At 40.6% G+C, this 21,045-nt stretch overlaps 1 long non-coding RNA gene across 1 annotated transcript; it reads right to left on the reverse strand.

Annotated features, from left to right (window-relative positions):
• Positions 1-4,391: 4,391 nt before the first annotated feature.
• On the reverse strand, positions 4,392-21,034 carry LOC147582011 (uncharacterized). Its single transcript, XR_015250479.1, has 3 exons — positions 20,911-21,034; positions 16,180-16,321; positions 4,392-4,666 (listed from the first exon to the last, which is right to left on the reverse strand). It is a non-coding gene; the product is annotated as an uncharacterized LOC147582011 (long non-coding RNA).
• Between the last annotated feature and the right edge of the window lie 11 nt (positions 21,035-21,045).

Consider the following 21,045-nt stretch of genomic DNA (forward strand, 5'->3'; position numbering starts at 1 on the left):
AAGTGAATCCCACCAGGTCTGTTTCAATTTGAAGTCTCCGTTTTAAAGTGGGGGTAATCAACCCCTAGTCTGGAGTTCCTGAAATATCCCCGAGCAGGTTGTGGGTAGTTTTAGGGTCAACTACGGAATCTCATTCAGTCTAAGATGACTAAAGTTCCCTTAATATTATGAGCTCAGGTTGTGGAAAATTCAATGGCAGTATTTCCCAAAGTGTAATGGCTAGTGTATTTAAAGTAATGCCATTTTCCCTCCCCACTTCTCTGTGAATGTACTACCATGGTATGCTCTGGTCCCATGCTGTCCAATATGTGGCCATTAGGTACATATGGCTACTGATTACCTGTAACTGTCTAATCGAAACTGGATGTACTGTAAGTGTAAAATAAACACCGAATTTTGAAAGCTTAGTACAAAAAATAATGTGTATGGAAACCAATTTGACAATAAATTTCATATTTAAAAAAAACAAAAAATAATGTAAAATATCTCACTAATACTTTTTTGTATAATTATGTATGTATAAATGACCATATTTTGGATAAACTCAGTTATTTTTTTTTTTTTATTTAAAAAAAATTTTTTTTTTCAACGTTTATTTATTTTTGGGACAGAGAGAGACAGAGCATGAACGGGGGAGGGGCAGAGAGAGAGGGAGACACAGAATCGGAAACAGGCTCCAGGCTCTGAGCCATCAGCCCAGAGCCCGACACGGGGCTCGAACCCACGGACCGCGAGATCGTGACCTGGCTGAAGTCGGACGCTTAACCGACTGCGCCACCCAGGTGCCCCTTGGATAGGGGCATAATGTTGAATCATTATGTTGTACACTTGAAACTTATATAACATTGTATATTAATTATACTTCAGTGAAGAAATGAGATATATTATTAACCTCAACTTTGCCTATTTCTTTTCACCGTCTTTCGAAGAGGCGATTAAAACATTTCCCTTTATGTGTGGTCTACATTTGTGGTGTACATTATATTTCCACCTGACCGTGCTGCTCTGGACAGACAGCACCTGCAAAAGCTCCTGTCCATCCCAACTTTCCACTCCCACAGCATGCTGGGAGTTGTACCTGGGACCACTAGAGAAGGCTCTGGCTCAGGTAGAACGAAGAGAATTTATCTGATGGCCAACAGCAGGGGGAAAGCCCAGTGCTGGGTGCTCCGGTTGAGTCTGGGGCTGAGAGCAGATGAAATAGAGGGAGAAAATAACACATCTTTGCACCTTGTTTCCTTAAGTAGATTTATCTCAGCGAGTAAATTAAAAAAAAAAAAATGTCAGTACAATTAGGTCTGTGGATGTGTGTATATGGCCACTGAAGTTTGTTTTTTACATCAAGGTGACTGTTTACTTAAGATTCTTTGAATAAAACCGTTGACATATATATATATGTATATATATATATAATATTATTTGCTGGTTTTTATTGTGAATTCTTAACTTTTCTATGTCATACAGCATGGGGTTCATTATCTCCATCACATCAGGAGAAGCTAGCTTTGGGCCATTCAAGGAAGGAGAGGAGCTAGTTAACTAGGCTGTCCCACACTGTTTTTCTCTAACATTATCTACACAGCAGTCACATTCTCCGGTTGCATTCCTTGGACTCGTAATCAAAGTGCCTGCACTTAGGACCTGTGTGAAGAGTTGGTAATATGTATGCCAAGCTGTACTTTTCAATGTTTCTATCAGCCCCTGAGGACTCCAGTTGCATTATTATGAAAGGTGTTTAAGAACTTCCCGTAGGGTACAAGAGGGGCACCGGGGTGGCTCAGTCAGTTAAGCGCCCAACTTCGGCTCAGGTTATGATCTCACTGGTCGTGGGTTCAAGTCCTGCATCAGGCTCTGTGCTGACAGCTCAGAGCCTGGAACCTGCTTCGGATTCTGTGTCTTCCTCTCTCTGCCCCCCCCCCCTCGAATAACAAAACATTTTAAAAAATTAAAAAGAATTCTACTAAAGTTTTTTTTTTTTTTCTGTTAAAGTTCACAATGCAGGAAATTATAAAGGGCAGAAAAACAGCCTGAGAATGAAGGCAGTTTTGAAAACAGAGCTGAGTTCATTAACCATCTTCTTCCACCAAGAGAAGTTTTTTATTCACTTGCTTGGCAATTTGCACCCAGCTAGGTGCAAGTTGAAGGTATACAGTAGGTGCTAATCTTGCAAGCAGTTAAGAAGAAACCTTGGTATAATGTTATATGTTCATTATAACAATAAATAAGAGGAAACGGGACAGCTTCTAGTATGTATCTGAAAATTTCAAAATGAAGAACCTCAAAATTAGCAAAGAAGGAAAGAAATTTCTCTTAAAGGAGAAAGATGTTTGTTTTTATCTCTTAGAAAAGATCAAGAGGTCTGCTATCAATTCGAGCAGACTCCCTAATAAGTAACAACAATGTGCCTGCCTGGCCAAATTTTCCTATGGGCTTTGTTCCCGCTATTGTTTAGAAGCCAAGAATTAAGTTGAACTGAAAAAGCCTAGCTTGTTTTCGGTCATCATATTGTGTTATCAATGTTATGAAATAACACACAATGTTAGAAAAACAAGTACAGTAAAAGGGACTTCTTTATAACTGCTTTATTTCTGTATTTAAACCAGTTCTTGGGGAAAAGGGAACAGATGAGGCAAAAATGTTTCTCCTATTTTATTAATACGTGTAGTACAAAATCCTTTTAGTGTGGAACTCATTTGGCTGAGCACCTCTGAGAGGAAACCTCTGGGAGATGGTGTAGGACATGCCTTGATCTCAGTTTCTTATATAACCAGTTGCAGCTATTAGGGACCCCATGACACCAGGGCATAAGACATCATAGTCCTTATTTTTCTAAACCAAATGTCATCAGCTTTGAGCTCTCATCCATGTACCTAGCAGGATATCAAATCTCAGCTACTGTTCAAGCCCTTGTCCTCCCTTCTACAGAATCATACAAGAATCACAGGCTAACACTGCCCCACTTTGAGAGGAAGCCTATACTTAAGTCCTTGGATATTGACTTCATTCCCACTGTCCATTCAAAGGATTGGAAGTTGAAAAATTCATATAGACATCAGATATTGTCCCCCATTTGTTGAGAATTGCTTTATTAGTCTACTTGGGCTGACAAAAAATAGTACAGACTGGGTGGCTTAAACAACAGAAATATATCTTCTCACAGTTCTGGAGGCTGGACGTCTAACATCAAGGTGAGAGTTAGCATGGTTTCTCCTGAGGCCTTTCTCCTTGGCTTATCCACAAGCACCTTCTCGCTGTGTCTTCATCTGGTCTACTCTCTGTGCACACATGCTCCTGGTTTCTTCCTCTTCTTACAAGGACACCAGTCCCACTGGATTAAGACTACGTTTATGGGGCGCCTGGGTGGCTCAATCGGTTGAGCGTCCGACTTCAGCTCAGGTCATAATCTCGCCATCCCTTCAGCTCAGGTCATAATCTTGCCATCCGAGAGTTCAATCCCTGCGTTGGGCTCTGTGCTGACAGCTCAGAGCCTGGAGCCTGCTTCTGATTCTGTGTCTCCCACTCTCTCTGCCCCTCCCCCACTCACACTCTGTCTCTCTCAGTCTCAAAAGTGAATAAATGTTAAAAAAAAAAAAAAAAAAGACATTTATGACCAAAACTTAATTACTTTCTTATAGGCCCTAATTCCAAATACAGTCACATTGGGGGTTAGGACTCCGACCTATGAATTTTGGGGAGGAGGAAAAGACACAATTTAGTCCATAACAGTTGCCCTTGAAGGAGTTAACTGGAGGCCCAGGGGTTAGCGTAAAGGGATTGGGAATTCAGACTTGGATGAATTCAGAGGTGAGGAGCAAAGGGTGTGAACTGGGATCTGAGAGGTTTCTGCTTTCACCTCCTTCCTTCTTTTTTTTAAATTTTTTTTTCAACGTTTATTTATTTTTGGGACAGACAGAGACAGAGCATGAACGGGGGAGGGGCAGAGAGAGAGGGAGACACAGAATCGGAAACAGGCTCCAGGCTCTGAGCCATCAGCCCAGAGCCCGATGCGGGGCTCGAACTCCTGGACCGCGAGATCGTGACCTGGCTGAAGTCAGACGCTTAACCGACTGCGCCACCCAGGCGCCCCACCTCCTTCCTTCTTAATTCAAAGCTGGATCATATCTCTCCATCTAAAGCCAGCCAGGTTAATCCTTTTCAACCGTCCAGAAACACAGCCAATCTTCACTTTTCTCTCAAGTGATTCTGTGTTTTCTGTGTTTTTAAAGACCTTTTCCTTTCCCTTTTCCCTTCTCACCCCCTCCCCTCCCTTCCTCCTATCTTCCTTCCTTCCTTCCTTCCTTCCTTCCTTCCTTCCTTCCTTCCTTCCTTCCTTCCTCCCTGGGATGGGTGTCGTAGGATAGGGTGGCTATTTATCAGACTGAAGACAAAGATTTTAGTGCCAATGGTTTATTTGGGAGGGGATTCCAGAAAGCACTCATAAAGAAAGAGGCATGGAAGTTTGCATGACTAAAGAGTTATTAGTGAGCAGATTATCACTGAGGGTAACTGGGCCTCAGTCCTGTTGGGATCCATGGCGAACATGACCCAGAGTTGTCCCATCCAAGGGCAGGGGAACTGGGGTATTTTTTCCTCCACTTCTCATTCATCACTAGCTGGTGGCAGCTCCCTGGGGATGTTAACTGACCTGGCATTTCTGGCCTGCTCCCTATAGAAGAGCCAAGAAAAAGCTCTTAGGCAGAAGGTGCCTGACAGTGACCTTGTTCTTCTAGAGGAAAGGTCAGGGGATATATGAGGGACACTGACAGCTACTACAGTGGGGTGAGGCAGGGAAAGTAGAGTGACAGCAGGTAGTTTGTAAGAGGGACGAACTAAGTAATTCAGCAGAACTGGCCCAGAGAAACATTTTATTTTTAAAAAATCAATAAATATGCTGCAATATTAGCAGTACCTATCTCTATTTGCTTTGTTATAGTTACTTTAAAAATATTCTACAATTCAGGGGCACCTGGGTGGCTCAGTGGGTTAAGCATCTAACTTTGGCTCAGGTCATGATTTCACAGTTTTGAGTTCGAGCCCCACATCAGGCTCTCTGCTGTCAGCACAGAGCCTGCTTTGGATCCTTTCTCTGCACCTCCCCTGCTCGCGCGCTGTCTCTTTCAAAACTAAATAAACATTAAAAAAAAAAAAAAAAGAAAACAATATTCTACAATTCAAACGCAATGTTAATTCTTTTTTTTTTTTTTTAATTTTTTTTTTTCAACGTTTATTTATTTTTGGGACAGAGAGAGACAGAGCATGAACGGGGGAGGGGCAGAGAGAGAGGGAGACACAGAATCAGAAACAGGCTCCAGGCTCCGAGCCATCAGCCCAGAGCCTGACGCGGGGCTCGAACTCACGGACCGCGAGATCGTGACCTGGCTGAAGTCGGACGCTTAACCGACTGCGCCACCCAGGCGCCCCAAACGTAATGTTAATTCTAATGGTTCTTCTTTGTTAGGTTTAAATCAATGTAATTTTACTACATTTTCCCTCTTTCCATGGCTTTTTCATTTTGCAGGCACAGAATAATGCTGTATGCCAGCCTCTAAAACTTAAATGTCTACAGGACCTGGTGGTAACATCCATGGGTGAAGTGAGCTGAGAGTAATAAAATGGAGTCTATTGAAAAGAGAGTAGGGGGCATTGTGACAAATGCACAACAATGCTCTGCCTGAAGGGGGCAGCAGCTACTGATCCTCAGGCAACTGCTGCAGAGTAGGAATGAGGATGTGATTTCAAGGAAAGCTGAGCACCCGGAATATGCCAAGTTGCCTGATTATTAGCGTGGTGGTTAAGATCATAGACTCTGAAGGTGAATCACAGTCCTACCAGTTACGTAACTTTGGGCAAGTTATTCAACTATTCTTGAACCCTCAGTTTTTTCATCTCTTGAATGGGACTAAAGATTGAACTAAAACCAGAAATAGACAAGATTGCTTAACTCACGCTCTAATTGAAACCCATTGTTCTAAATTCTCATCACACTTTCTTGAGGCATTGAAGGGGTTTGGCAATGATTGGATCTTTCCAACCTCCAGGCCAAAAAAGTCCTGACACCAACGGAATGCTTTAGAAGACCACGCCCCCTTCCCTGTCCATGATCACTGCTGAACACATACCACCTCCCACCCATGATCACCTGTCTCTGTGTGTTCTTTGGCACATACCCCTTCAACTTCTCCCTATAAAACTCTAGGTGTCCATCTTGCAGGCAGAGAGGTCAGTTGCTAAGGCTTGAATCTGCCACCTCCCTTGGCTGCTGGCACCCTAAATAAATTTCTCCCTTTCTCTTTTCCAAACCCTCATCTTTTGATTTATCTCTTGTGATGAGTTTATCCAAGTTTGTTCGGCAATAGGGTTGGCAAATCTAGCCAGGAGCTGTTTTCACCTTGTCCGGCTCCCTAGGGATTTCAGCAGGAGGTGGCATCAGTGGTCAGCGTGTCAGGGTTTACCTCTCTCTTGAGATCAGTAATGTTTACAACACAGGGTTGTTGGCAGGATTAAATGGATCGAGTGCTGAGAACCATACTTAGCATTAAATGCTCAATAATTGTTGGCTACTGTCATTATCAGCTGTTAATTAAGATTTTAATTCAACTTTTAATTTTGAGTTAATTATAGATTCACATGTAGTTATGGGACAAAACTATAAAGAAATTTCATATTTCCCAGTTTCCTCCATTGGTAACATCTTGCAAAACTATATAGTAAAATATCACAGGCAGGATTCTGATGTTGATACAATCAATACAGTATTTCCATCTCCATGAGGATCCCGAGTATTGTCCCTTTATAGCCATATCTATGGTGTTCTGCCCATCTCCCTTATTAATACCTAGTAACCACTACTCCGCTCTCCATTTCTACAATTTTGTTATTTCTAGAATGTTATATAAATGGAATTATATACTATGTAATCATTTTTATTGGCTCTTTTCACTCCGCATAATTTTCTGGAGATTTATCCAGATTGTCGGGTGTATCAGTTGAGTGTATCATTGGTTTCTTTTTGTTGCTGTTAGTATGATGAACTACAGTTTAACTATTTTTACCCGCTGAAGGACATAGGGTTTTCCCAGGTTTTGACTATTATAAAGAAAGCTACTATAAACTTTGAGTATAGGTTTTTGTGTGAACTTAAGTTCTCATTTCTCTAGGACAAACGCCTAAGAACAATTGTTGGGTCATAGGATAGTTGAAAGGTTGATTTTTAGAGGAGCTGCCAGACCATTTTCCTGAATAGCTCTAACATTTTACATTCCCAATCACAGTGTATGAGTGATCAAATTTCTCTCCATCGTTACTTGCATTTGATGTTGTCATTATGTTTTATTTCAGCCATTCTGATAGTTGTTTAGTGATATCTCATTGTAATTTTTATTTGCATTTACCAAGCATTGAATCATGTTGAAGATCTTTTCATGTGTTTATTTGCTATCTGTATATGCTGTTCAGTGAAATATCTCTTCATGTCTTTTGCCCATTTTTTCTTTTTTAAGGAGAGACAGAGTACGAGCAGGGGAGGGGATCAGAGAAAGGGAGACACAGAATCTGAAGCAGGCTCCAGACTCTGCGCTGTTAGCATAGAGCTTGATGCAGGGCTTAAACTCATGAGCCATGACATCATGACCTGAGTAGAAGTTGGACGCTGAACCCACTGTGCCACCCGGGCGCCCCTCCATTTTTCTAATTGGATTGTCTATTTTGTTGTGCTGTTGAGTTTTGAGAGCTCTTTATATAGCCTAGATACTAGTCTAGACTAGATACTGATATAGACTAGATACTAGTCTTTATCAGATATATAGCTTGTACATAATTTCTCTCAGTCTGCAGCCTGTCTTTTTATCCTCTTAACAGGGACGTTCACAAAGCAGAAGTTTTATTTAATTGAGATATAATTCACATAACTTAAAATTCACCATTTTAGGGGCGCCTGGGTGGCTCAGTCGGTTGAGCATCCGACTTCGGCTCAGGTCATGATCTCGCGGTCCATGAGTTCGAGCCCCGCGTCGGATTCTGTGCTGACAGCTCGGAGTCCGGAGCCTGTTTCAGATTCTGTGTCTCCCTCTCTCTCTGACCCTCCCCTGTTCATGCTGTCTCTCCCTGTCTCAAAAATAAATAAACGTTAAAAAAATAAAATAAAATAAATTCACCGTTTTAAACTGTAGACTTCAGGGTTCTTTAAAATTGTATACACGATTGTTGTATGACCATTACGACCATCTAATTCCCCAACATTTCCATCACCCCGAAAAGAAACCCCATTCCTATTAGCAGTTAGCCCTAAAATCCCTCCCTCCCTCTATCCCCTGGCAAGCACTAATCTCTTTTCTGTCTCTATGGGTTTCCCTATGCTGGACATTTCATATGAATGAAGTGAGTACAGCATGTGGCCTTCTGTGCCTGGCTTCTTTCACTTAGCATCATGTTTTCTAGGTTCATCCATGTTGTAGTGTATATCAGTACTTCATTTCTTTTAATGGTAGAATAGTAATCCACTGTGTGTGTGTGTATATATATATATATATATATATATATATATATATATATATATGAATGATATTTTGTTTATCTGTTTATAAGCTGATGGACATTTTGGTGGTGTTCATTTTTTGGCTATTTGAATAATACTGCAATGAACATTTGTAGACATGTATTTGAGTGCTTGTTCTCAATTCTTTGGGGTATACACCTAGGAGTGGAACTGCTGGCTCATATCTTAATTATATGTTCAACTTTTTAACTTTAAAATGTTTTGCACAGTACGAAATTTTTGCCCTTGTTTTTCAAATACTGAAGCAGTCTTACAGTTCTGGAACAAACCCCACTTGGTCATAGTGTATAATTCTTTTCAACTGAGTTCTATTTAATATTATTTTGCTAAAAATTTTAATGTCAGGGGCACCTGGTGGCTCCGTTGGTTGAGCGTCAACTCTTGGTTTTGGCTCAGGTCATGGTCTCATGGTTCATGGGTTCAAGCCCCGTGATGGGCTCTGTGCTGCAGTGTAGAGCCTGCTTGGGATTCTCTCTCCCTCTCTCTCCCTCTCTCCCTGTGTCTCTCTCATTCTCAAAATAAATTTAAAAAAATTAAAAAAAAATTTTATGTCTATATTCATGAAGAATATTGGTCTGCAGTTTTCCTTTCTGGTACTGTTGTTCTCTGGTTTTGGCATTAGGGTAATACTAGCTTTATAAAATGAATTGGGAAGGGTCCTTTCTTCTTCTATTTTCTGGTGGACATCGTGAAGAATTAAATGTTAATTCTTTAAACATTTGTTAGAATTTTCCAGCAAAACCATTTGGTCTGAAGATTTCATTTGGGGGAGTTTTATTTTTAATTAATTAATTAACTTATTTTTGAGAGAGAGAGAGAGAGGGGGCGCAGTAAGTGAGGGTGAAGAGAGAAAGGGAGAGAGAGAGAGAATTCCCTGAGGGAGAGAGAGAGAGAGAGAGAGAGAGAGAGAGAGGGAGAGGGAGAGAAAAGCGGGGCTCACCCAAAGTGGGCTGGTGCTCAGGAACCTGAGATCATGACCTCAGCCAAAGTCAGATGTTTAAATGACTGAGGCACCCAGCTGTTTAGGGAGTTCTAAAATTACATCTTCAGGGGCGCCTGCATGGCTCAGTCAGTTAAGCGGCCGACTTCGGCCCAGGTCATGATCTCGCAGTCCGTGAGTTCGAGCCCCACGTCGGGCTCTGTGCTGACAGCTCAGAGCCTGGAGCCTGTTTCAGACTCTGTGTCTCCCTCTCTCTGACCCTCCCCCGTTCATGCTTTGTCTCTCTCTGTCTCAAAAATAAATAAACATTAAAAAAATTTTTTTTTTAATTACGTCTTCAGTCCTTAACAGTTACAGGTTTTCCCACTTATTTCATACCGGGTGAGTTGTAGTCATTTGTACTTTTTAAGGATTAGTCTATTTCAAATAAATTGTCAAATTTATGTGCGTTGAAAAAAAATTTGTAATTATGTAATGGTGATGGATGTTAATTAGACTTTTTGTGGTGATAATTTTACCATATATACAAATACCGAGTCATTCTGTTGTGTACCTGCAACGAATATTCAATTATTTTTCAACTAAAAATTATACGTATAGATTTGTTTGTAATGTTCATTTATCATCATTTTTTAATTTTTAATTTTTTTGAAAATTTTGTGTTGAGAGAGACAGACAGGGGAGAGGGGCAGAAGGAGAAGGAGAGGGAGACACACACACAAAGGGAGAGAGAAAGAGAGAGAGAGAGAGAGAGAGAGAGAGAATCCCAAGCAGGCTCCACACAGCATGGTGCCTGGCGTGGGGTACCATCTTTTTGATGTTGGAATGCTGTGTAATGATTCTGCCCTGTTTCATTCCTGATACTGTTTCATTGTATACACTATTGTTGTATAACCATTACGACCTGTTTCATTCCTGATACTGGTAACTTCCATCTTTTCTATTTGAGTTTTCCTAGGTGTTTGTCAATTTTATAATCTTTCTAAAGAACCAGCTCTTTCATTGATTTTCTCCATTGGTTTTTGGTTTTCAATTGCATTGATTTCTACTTTTGTTTTTATTATTTGCTTCCGTTTGCTTTGGATTTATATTGCTCTTCTTTTTCTAGGTTCTTAAAATGGGAACTTAGATTATTGATTTGAGAATTTTCCTATTTCCTAATGGATGCATTTACTGCTATAAATTTCTCTGTCTGCACTGTTTAGCTGTGTCCCACAAATTTTGAAACGTTGTTCCACAAATTTTGATATGTTGTTTATTTTTATTCCACTTAGATCATTTTTTGTTTTCCCTTATGATTTCCTCTTTGATACAGGAATTATTCACAAATGCATTGTTTAGTTTCCTGTTTGTTTGGAGATTTGCCTGGTATCTTTCTGATACTGATTTCTGGTTTAATTTTATAGCGATCAGAACATATTCTGTATGAATTCAATTATTTTGAATTTGTTGTAGTTTGTTTTATGGCCCAGGATATGATCTACCTTGGTACATGTTCCATGGACACTTGAAAAGGATGTGTATTCCACTATAGGGTGGAGAATCCTGCCAAGTGTCAATTAGATCCTGTAGGTTGATGGTGTTCTTGGGAATTTTTCTATATCCTTGCTGGTTTTCTGTCTACTTGTTCTATCAATTGTTGAGAAAGAGATGTCTTTAAAATTCCAATTTAAATATAGTAATTTTGAGGGGCACCTAGCTGGCTCAGGTGGAGGAGCGTGTAACTCTTGATCTTGGGGTTCTGAGTTTGAGCCCCATGTTGGGTATAGAGACTACTTAAATAAATAAAACTTTAAAAAAACCACCTATCATAAAAAATTTTTAAAAATATAGTAATTTTGAGTATAAATTTCTTTGTATAGCTTTTTTTTTAGTGGATGCTCCAGGTTTTACATTATATATATACATATATACATATATATATGTATATATATACACATATATAGATGTGTGTGTGTGTGTATATATATATATATATACATATATATATATATATATATATATATATATATATATATATACATACATACACATACCAGCTTCTACTGGTATCATTATGTTATCAGTTTGAAGAAAATATAGAAACTTTATTTCCCTGGGATGCTGACTGTTCAATTGGTTAAGCACCTGACTCTTTATTTTGGCTCAGGTCATGATCTCAGTTTGTGAGTTCGAGCCCCATACCAGGCTCCATGCTGACAGTGCAGAGCCTGCTTGGGATTCTTTCTCCCTCTCTCTCTTCCCTACCCCCTCTCTCACACGCATTCTCTCTCAAAATAAATAAACATAAAAAAATAAACTTTAGCTCCCTTTACGTACATTTACCCTCTTTTATTTAAAATTGTCCTAAATATTTCTTTCATACTTTTAGAACCATTTGGACAATGTTACAATTTTTGCTTCAACTATCCATTGTAATTCAGAAAAAGGAAGAGGAGAGGGAAAATCTATTGTCTTTACCAATATTTTTACTTACTGTGTTCTCTCTTCATCACTGATATTCCAAGATGTCTTCTTTTTCTGATTCCTTTTTGTTTGGAGAACTTCCATTAGCCATTCTTTTAGGGTAAGTTGGCTGATGACAAGTTATCTTAATTTTCCACTACCTGAGAAAGACTTGATTCACTTTTTTTAAAGTTTGTTTATTTTTTAGTAATCTCTACACCCAACATGGGTTTCGATCTCACAACCCTGAGATCAAGAGTTGTATGCTCTTCCAACTGAGCCAGCCAGGCACCCCTCTCCTTCATTTTTGAAGGATATTTTTGGTGGGTATAGGATTGTAGGCTGGCTGGCCATTATTTTACTTTAACACTGAAAACTGTTGTGCTACTTCCTTCTGCACGGTTTCTGTTAAGAAATCAGCTGCCATTCGAATTGTTTTCCTTCCATAGGTAAGATGTTATGACTCACTGGTTTTAAGATTTTTTTTTTGTCTTTAGTTTTTTTTTTTTAATTTTTTTTTTTTTAATGTTTATTTATTTTTGAGACAGAGAGAGACAGCATGAACAGGGGAGGGTCAGGGAGAGAGAGAGACACAGAATCTGAAACAGGCTCCAGGCTCTGAGCCATCAGCACAGAGCCTGACGCGGGGCTTGAACTCACGAACTGTGAGATCATGACCTGAGCCGAAGTCAGACGCTTAACTGACTGAGCCACCCAGGCGCCCCTTGTCTTTAGTTTTAAGAAGTTTGACTATGATGTGTTTTAGCAAGGATTTCTTTGCCTTTATCCTGTGTGAAGTTTGCTTAACTTCTCGATCTGTAGGTTTACAGATTTTGTAAAATATGGAAAGTTTTCAGCTATTATTGTTTCAGTGCTTTTTCAGCCCTGCTGTCTTTCTCCTCTACTAATACTCTGAAGACACAAGTGGAAGATCTTTTGTTATGGTCCCAGAGGATTGTTCATGGATTTGCTTTGTTTTGTTTTTGTTTGTTCAGACTGAGTAACTTCTTTTTTTTTTTTTTTTTTAATTTTTTTTTTTTTCAACGTTTATTTATTTTTGGGACAGAGAGAGACAGAGCATGAACGGGGGAGGGGCAGAGAGAGAGGGAGACACAGAATCGGAAACAGGCTCCAGGCTCTGAGCCATCAGCCCAGAGCCTGACGCGGGGCTCGAACTCACAGACCGCGAGATCGTGACCTGGCTGAAGTCGGACGCTTAACCGACTGCGCCACCCAGGCGCCCCTGGACTGAGTAACTTCTATTGCTCTCTCCAGTTCACTGAATTTCTCTATTTCATGCATCCTGCTGAAGTCTATCCATGGAGTTTTAAAACTTTAGGTTTTGTATTTTCAGTTCTAATATTTCCATTTGGTGAATTTTTAGGTCTTCTACTTCTTTGCTGAGATTTTCTATATAAAAAAATATTTGTTTCAAGTGTGTGTGTAACTGCTCATTGAATCAGTTTTATGATGGTTGCTTTAAAATCTTTTTCACAAAATTCTAACCTCTCTGTAATCTTGGCTTGGTGTCTATTAATTACCTTTTTTTAAAATTCAGTTTGAGATCTTGTTTCTTGATATAGTAAGTTATTTCAATTGAAACCAGGACATTTGGGGAATTATGTTATGAGATTCTGGATTGTATTTAAGCCTTTGTTTTATCTGGCTTCTTCTGACACTACTTTGGCAGAAGAAGGTGGAGGGGCACTGTCTCTACCAGCTACCAGTTGGAGTTAGAAGTTTGGGTTTCCCACTCTTCCTCCATTGACAGTCAGGGGAGGTGCTTCCCATTACTGCTAGGTGGGGTTGGAAGTTCCACTTCTGTCCTGGTTTTCAGTGACACCTCCCTGGCTGAGAGGGATAGGAATTTCCTGTTACTGCTCCCCACATGACTTCCAGTGACACGACAGTGTGGGGATATGTGTGGTCTCAATAATTGGTTTTGTATTCTTGTTTGAATTTATTGTATAAATCCATTTTGGCTTTAAATATGTACAAAATACTATATACATGAATAATGTATAACAAGTTTTATATTTACATATAGTTAAGTAAATTAGGATGAAAATGTTTTGTTTATAGTGACAAAGCGGGCAAAGACATGAACAGACATGTTTCTTTTTTTTTTTAATGTTTTTATTTATTTTTGAGACACAGAGAGACAGAGCATGAACGGGGGAGGGGCAGATAGAGAGGGAGACACAGAATCGGAAGCAGGCTCCAGGCTCTGAGCTGTCAGCACAGAGCCTGACATGGGGCTCAAACCCACGAACTGTGAGATCATGACCTGAGCTTTAACCAACTGAGCCACCCAGGTGCCCCAATAGACGCTTTTCCATAGAAGACATCCAGATGGCTAACATTAAAGACTCTCAACATGAACAGATGCTCCACATCACTCATCATCAGGGAAATACAAATCAAAACCAAAATGAGATGTCACCTCACACCAGTCAGAATGGCTAAAATTAACAGATCAGGAAACAATAATGTTGGCAAGGATATGCAGAAAGGGGAACACTTTTGAACTGCTGGTGGGAATGCAAACTGGTGCAGTCACTCTGGAAAACAGTATGGAGATTCCTCAAAAAATTAAAAATAGAGGACCCTACAACCCAGCAATTGCACTACCAGGTATTTATCCAAGGATGCAAAAATGCTGATTCGAAGTGGCCCAGGCACCCCAATGTTTATAGCAGCACTATCAACAATAGGCAAATTATGGACAGAGCCCAAATGTCCACCAACTGATGAATAGATAAAGAAGATGTGGTATATATATATACAATGAAATATTACTCAGAGATGAAAAAGAATGAAATCTTGCCATTTGCAACAACATGGATGGAACTAGAGTATATTATGCTAAGTGAAATAAGTCAGTCAGAGAAAGATAAATACGACATAATTTCACTCATATGTGGAATTTAAGAAACAAAACAGATGAACATAGGGGAAGGAAAGGAAAAATAAGACAAAAAAACAGAGAGGGAGGCAACCATAAGAGACTTTTGAATGCAGAGAACAAACTGAGGGTTTTTGGAGGGGCGGTGGGTGGGGGATGGGCAAAACGGGTGATGGGTACTAAGGAGGGCACTTGTGATGAGCACTGGATGTTATATGTAAGTGATGAGTCACTAAATTCTATTCACAAAACCATTATTACCCTATATGTTAACTAACTTAGATTTATTTATTAACGTTTATTCATTTTTGAGAGACAGAGTGCGAATGGTGGAGGGGGCAGACAGAGAGGGAGACACAGAATCCAAAGCAGGCTGCAGGCTCTGAGCTGTCTGCACAGAGTCTGATGTGGGGGCTTGAACTCACGAACTGTGAGATCATGACCCGAGCCCAAGTCAGACGCTTAACTGACTGAGCCACCCAGGTGCCCCAACTAACTTGGACTTAAATAAAGTTAAAAAAAAAAATGTTTTGTATATAAGGGCTTTCTACTTTACTCCAGTTTGAGAAACACTGACGTGGGTGATAACATGGCCTGATGCCCAAATCAGAAGTCTCTGGAGATATTCCTATTTCTGCCCAGGTTGTTTCACCTACATGAAAAGACAGAAGGAGCTGGGGCCCTGACACTATGGACATCATGCCAGTGTGACACTAACTTTTTATAGACAAGGGAAAAGTAAACTCCTACTAAGGGCTCTATTAGTTTCCTACTGCTGCTGGAACATATCATCACAAACTTACCGCTTTACAACAACACAAATGTGTTCTCATACAGCTCTAGAGGTCAGCAGTCCGAAAGCAGTTTCACTGGGCTAACATCAAGTTGTCAGGAGAGCTGGTTCCCTCTGGAGGCTCTAGGGCAGAATCTGTTTCCTTGCCTTTGTCAGCTTCTCGAAGCTGCCTGCAATCCTTGGCTTGCAGTCCCTTCGTCTTCAAAGCAAGCCATGTAGCATCTTCCAACCTCTCCCTTGCTCTCTGTCCTCTGTTTCTCTCATCACGTCCCCTTTTCTGACTCTGAAGCTCCTGCTTCCCTCTTGTAGGACTCTTGTGAGTCCTACACTGGGCTCATCTGGATAGTCCACAATAATCTACCTATTTTAAGATCCTTCACTTACTCACATCTACAATATTCCTTTTATCATATAGGTTAACAGATTCCTGGGTTCTGGGGATTTAAGATGTGGACATCTCTGGGGGTCGTTATTCACCTACCAAGAGGGGATGCTGTTAATTTGCAGTTAAAATTTTAAAACTAAAATTTTAAATGACTGACCTTTTCACCAGAATGTAAGCTCCACCATAACAGGGAGTTTGTCAGGACGGTTCACCAATGGTTTCTTGGCTTTCTGCTAACGCAGTGATGGTCACGTTTTCCCGACTGTCACTGTTGAGGAGGCAGCTAGGTAGAGAGCATTCTAGGCAGAAGAAACAGCAAGTGCAAGACATCAGGGCATAGTATACTTTTTATTCATACTTATAATAATATAACATTTGATGTGACATAGCTCATTTTATCTCAATTCTCATGAACTATCAAGTCGTGGATACACTGTACCCATTTTTTAATTAAAAATTTTTAAAAATGTGTATTTATTTTGAATTATTTTGTTTATTTTTGAGAGAGAGAGAGAGAGAGACAGAGTGAGCAGGGGAGGGGCAGAGAGAGAGGGAGACACAGAATCTGAAGCAGGCCCCAGGCTCTGAGGTGTCAGCACAGAGCCCGATGCGGGGCTCGAACTCACGAACTGTGAACTGAAGTTGGAGGCTTAACCGACTGAGCCACCCAGGCGCTCCTATACTGTACCCATTTGAAACACTATTTAGATCCTAATCCCAAACACAAACTGGTCAAACCCTGAGGGTTTCACTCAGTATGTTTCTCATCTTTACCTTTGATTCTGTTTCTTCTGAATGTAAACTGGTTTTACATCTGTGCCTTCTTTTCTGACTCTGCAATTTAAAAAGTTTTTGCTTACTATTAAATCAACATAAAAACATTATACAAGGAATTGTTTTTTGTTTTTAAACCCATGATCCATGATTAAACCTTTATTTTCTCTGGCACACTTGCATGGTTTAAGCGTGCAAAATCCAGAGTCCTACTGCCTTATATTCACATCCTAGCTTTGCCACTCACTAGCTGTGTGACTTTGGGCAAATTACTTAGATCTTCTCTGCTTCAGTCTCCTCATCCGTAAAGCAGAAATAACAACTGTACCTACCTCACACAGCTGTTGTGAAAATTAGATGAATTAATCTAATGTACTGAAAACGGATCCTGGCACACAGGAACCCCTCAAAAACTATTAGTCACTTTTCTTATTTTCAACCCAACAACTTTCTATGCACATAATTTTTATTTAATTGCAATAATAAAACATAAAACAATCATAGGATACATAAAGCACTGTATTCTACTTTTTTCATTTAATGTTCATAAGTTTTCCTCTACATTCCTATATTATTAACTTAGATACTTTAAAAAAAATTTTTATCCATTTATTTATTTTGAGAGAGAAAGAGGCAGCACAAGTGAGGGAGGGGAAGAGAGGGAGGGAGAGAGAGAATCCCAAGCAGGCTCTGCACTACCAGCACAGAGTCCGATGCGGGGCTGGATCCCACAAAGCCATGAGATCATGACCTGAGCCGAAACCAAGAGTTGGACACTTAACAGAGTGAGCCACCCAGGTGCCCCTAACCTAGATACTATTTTTAGTGACAGCCTGACATTCCATACTGTCGATAGTTTTGGCTTAAACATTTCCTTGTTGGGCATTTAGTTATTGTATTATTTTTAGTTACGATCTCAAAATCATGCTTTGTATACGATGTTTTTTCTTTCTTTTGAATGATTCATTTAGCAACTGTTCCTAGGAGTATAATTCTTGATTTTGTGTCCAACATTTAAAACTCCATGGGGCGCCTGAGTGGCTCAGTTGGTTAAGTGTTCAACTCTTGATTTCAGCTCAGGTCATGATCTCATGGTTCGGTAGATGGAGCCCCATGTTGGGCTCTGCATTGACAGCATGGAGCCTGCTTGGGATTCTCTCTCTCTCTCTCTCTCTCTCTCTCTCTCTCTGCCCCTACACCCCTCCCCCCCCATTAATAAATAAACTTAAAACTCCTTCTTACAGGAGATGCCTCAATGGCTCAGTAGCTAGAGCGTGCAACTCTTGATCTCAGGGTTGTGAGTTCAAGCTCCATGTTGGGTGTGGAGCATACTTAAATACAAAATACAAACAAAAACCCCACAAAACTCTTTCTTTCCTTCTACATAGTTCCAAAGAAGCAACACTTTCAGTACATGATGGAAAGAGAAGCAGACATATCATATTACCACAGTGAAGTCATTTTCATGTAGGAACAGACTCCTGATAAAGAACTGATAAGGTCTATAGTATTATCATACAAACATGTATGATATTATCATGATATTATCAACAAACATGTGTTATTCATGTAGGGTGGGTCAGGTCCCTTGTGGGTAGGAAGAAAGTTATAAAAGAAAGCCAGAGACTTAAAGAGTGATGAGCTCCAAATACAAACATTTTATTTATAAACCTTCCAATTCAGTGTCTTTTAATGCACAATGTGGAATCTTTGTGCAAGTTAAAAAGAGGTATTTTCTTCACTCAAGGAACTAAAATTATGTCAACCTGATACTGGTCATCCAAACATACAAATTTTATAGAAGTCATGGGGATATCTTGTAAGAAGGAAGTCCTTGTCTGTAAGAAGTCTACATAAATGCCTTTGTTTTTTTTTGTACCTCAGCATTATTTTAAAATAAAGAAGACAGTAATGATGCGGTTGGAATCTTCTGTTTGGAAACAGAAGGAGGAAGTCTGAGTTATATAGGCTTCAACTTTGCTTTCTGTTTTCTATTAAAACTACTGAACTTTTCACATAAGAAATAATAGAGATTAAACTTTTTTTTTTTTTTTAGCCCACCACATCCTGAGTTCCGTTTTACACCTTTTCATCAGTATAGCTAAAGTTCTATAAAAGCCTCTCTTGCTGTCTTTATCTCTGTTTCTTTTTATCAACACTCCACTGAAAACAACTGCCAGTACTCTATACTACATGCTTTGGGTACGATATACCTGTGGCAGCCACCTACCTAAATTGAGAACGTAATGAGTGTCTTTTTTTAGGCAACAGCAAAACATTATGGAAACTACCCCAACTATCACTGATAATGAATTCTGTTACTGGGATATTCTGTTCACAGATCAGTTCTCCCTGGTTTTGAGAATTAAGACGGGTAATATAGACATTTTACTGTCTTTTTTATTTTTAAACTTTATGAAGGGGTAAGAAGGGTCTGGGTTTGTTGCCCTTTCAGTCAGACTTCATCAACTTTGAAAATCTCATTTCCATTAAGTCAGAAATAGGAGCCACCAGGGTCACCTGGCGAGCACAGGCAAAGTGATTTGGAAATCAGTTTGTTTGGTCACCACGACATCAGTTAACCCCTTAAGACAGTGGCTCTCTTACCTTTGGGCGTCAGTCCATTTGATGGAAGTGTTAAGTGTGTGTGTGTGTGTGTGTGTGTGTGTATGAGTTTTTATTGGAGAAAACCAACCTTATTACTATAACAAATAATTATAACTCTCTTTCCACACACACACACACACACAATTTTTTTGTTCTGTTTTTTGCATACAATTTCAGAAGGTTCCTTACGTCTGCTCCCTCAAAGAACACCTGCTCTGGAGGAAATTATGTTGACTAGTCAACAGTAGTTTCTGAATGGGTAAGAGGCAGGAGAGGTGGGGGCTGGGACGAAACAGTGGATCACAAAAGAGAAATTTTACTAGATTCATTCTGAGTGCAGGTCATTATGCTCAAGGCCCCCACAAGAGGGAGGGAGGATTTGGAACCAGAAGGCCTTGTGCTCTCTTCCCATCCCTCCCCTTTCCTAACTAATGACTTAGCCGAATTATTAAACTTCCCAACCTTTAGGTTTTTTTGTATTTTTTTCCCCCTGTAAAATGAAATCTTGTCAGACTTCTTAGGGTTTATTGAATGCTTGAAGGAGAGTCCCAGATAAGCATGAGCTTGTAACTATTAATGTACTTGCCTTCCCTTAGCTTCATCTTCAGTTGAAGATGCCTGTCCCCTTGTTCAGTACCCAGCTCCACTGTCACCTTCCCAGAGGAGTCTCCAGGACGACCAGGTGGAAAGTAGCCTCCCTCTCCCCCTCACTCTCAATGCCACCACCCTGCTGTATGACTATAGTCAACACATCTCATGTGTGCAGTGGTTTCATTTTGAACTTGCTTCTTGTCTTTTCTCCCCTCAAACTAGAATACAAGCTCCTTTGAGGGCAGAGCCCTCCTCTTGTTTTCCCCGGGCCTGTAACAGTTCCCTGCACACGGTGGACACTCAGATTCTGGTGTCAGGATGGCAGTGGTTTAGAGGGCAGACTCCAGAGGAGGACGATCTGGATTTAGATCCCAGCTTTTCAGCTTACTATGCTGAGCGACATGAGGTTGGTTATGTAACTTCTCTGTGCCTCACTTTCACCACATGTAAAATGGGGGATTCTGATATAGCATATACTTTATAGAAATGGTAATACATGTAAAGTACCAAAACAGAGCCTGGCACACCGTAAGTCTTACATAGGTGCTGTTTTCTACTTTTCAGTGAGTGAGGCAAGTGTTAATACATTAACAGTCAATGCACGTGACCTTGTAAGTGTATCAGATGTGCTCCGATGCCTCAGGTTTGACAGAAAAAGACTTACTCTTTTCATAAACCTCTTGCTTCGCTCTACTGCACCGTGCCATCCACCTGGCCCGCCACCGCTTAGCGGAAGGGGAGGTGCGGTTCCTAGTTCCGACAGAGTCCCCAGTCACCCACAGGTGGCACTGCTCGGGGTTCTCCCGGGGCCGGGGATGTCCCAAACCTCGCGGGGCGTTTCTCCCGGGGTAGGAAGTCTGGGCCTAGGGAAGCCCAGCGCGGCGCTGGGGACACAAGGGACGCTCCTCCGACTTACCTGAAACTCCAGCTGGGTCTCAGGAGCCGGGACGCGCGTCCAACCCACTCCCGCCTCCAGTCTCAAAACCGTCCCAGGGCTCGTGGGAACCGGTTGCTGAGGGCAGAAGCGAGCGGGGGCGGAGCGAGCGGGGCG

Source organism: Puma concolor, chromosome B1, assembly GCF_028749965.1.
Source record: "Puma concolor isolate L17-30 chromosome B1, mPumCon1.1.hap2, whole genome shotgun sequence".
Taxonomy (NCBI): domain Eukaryota; kingdom Metazoa; phylum Chordata; class Mammalia; order Carnivora; family Felidae; genus Puma; species Puma concolor.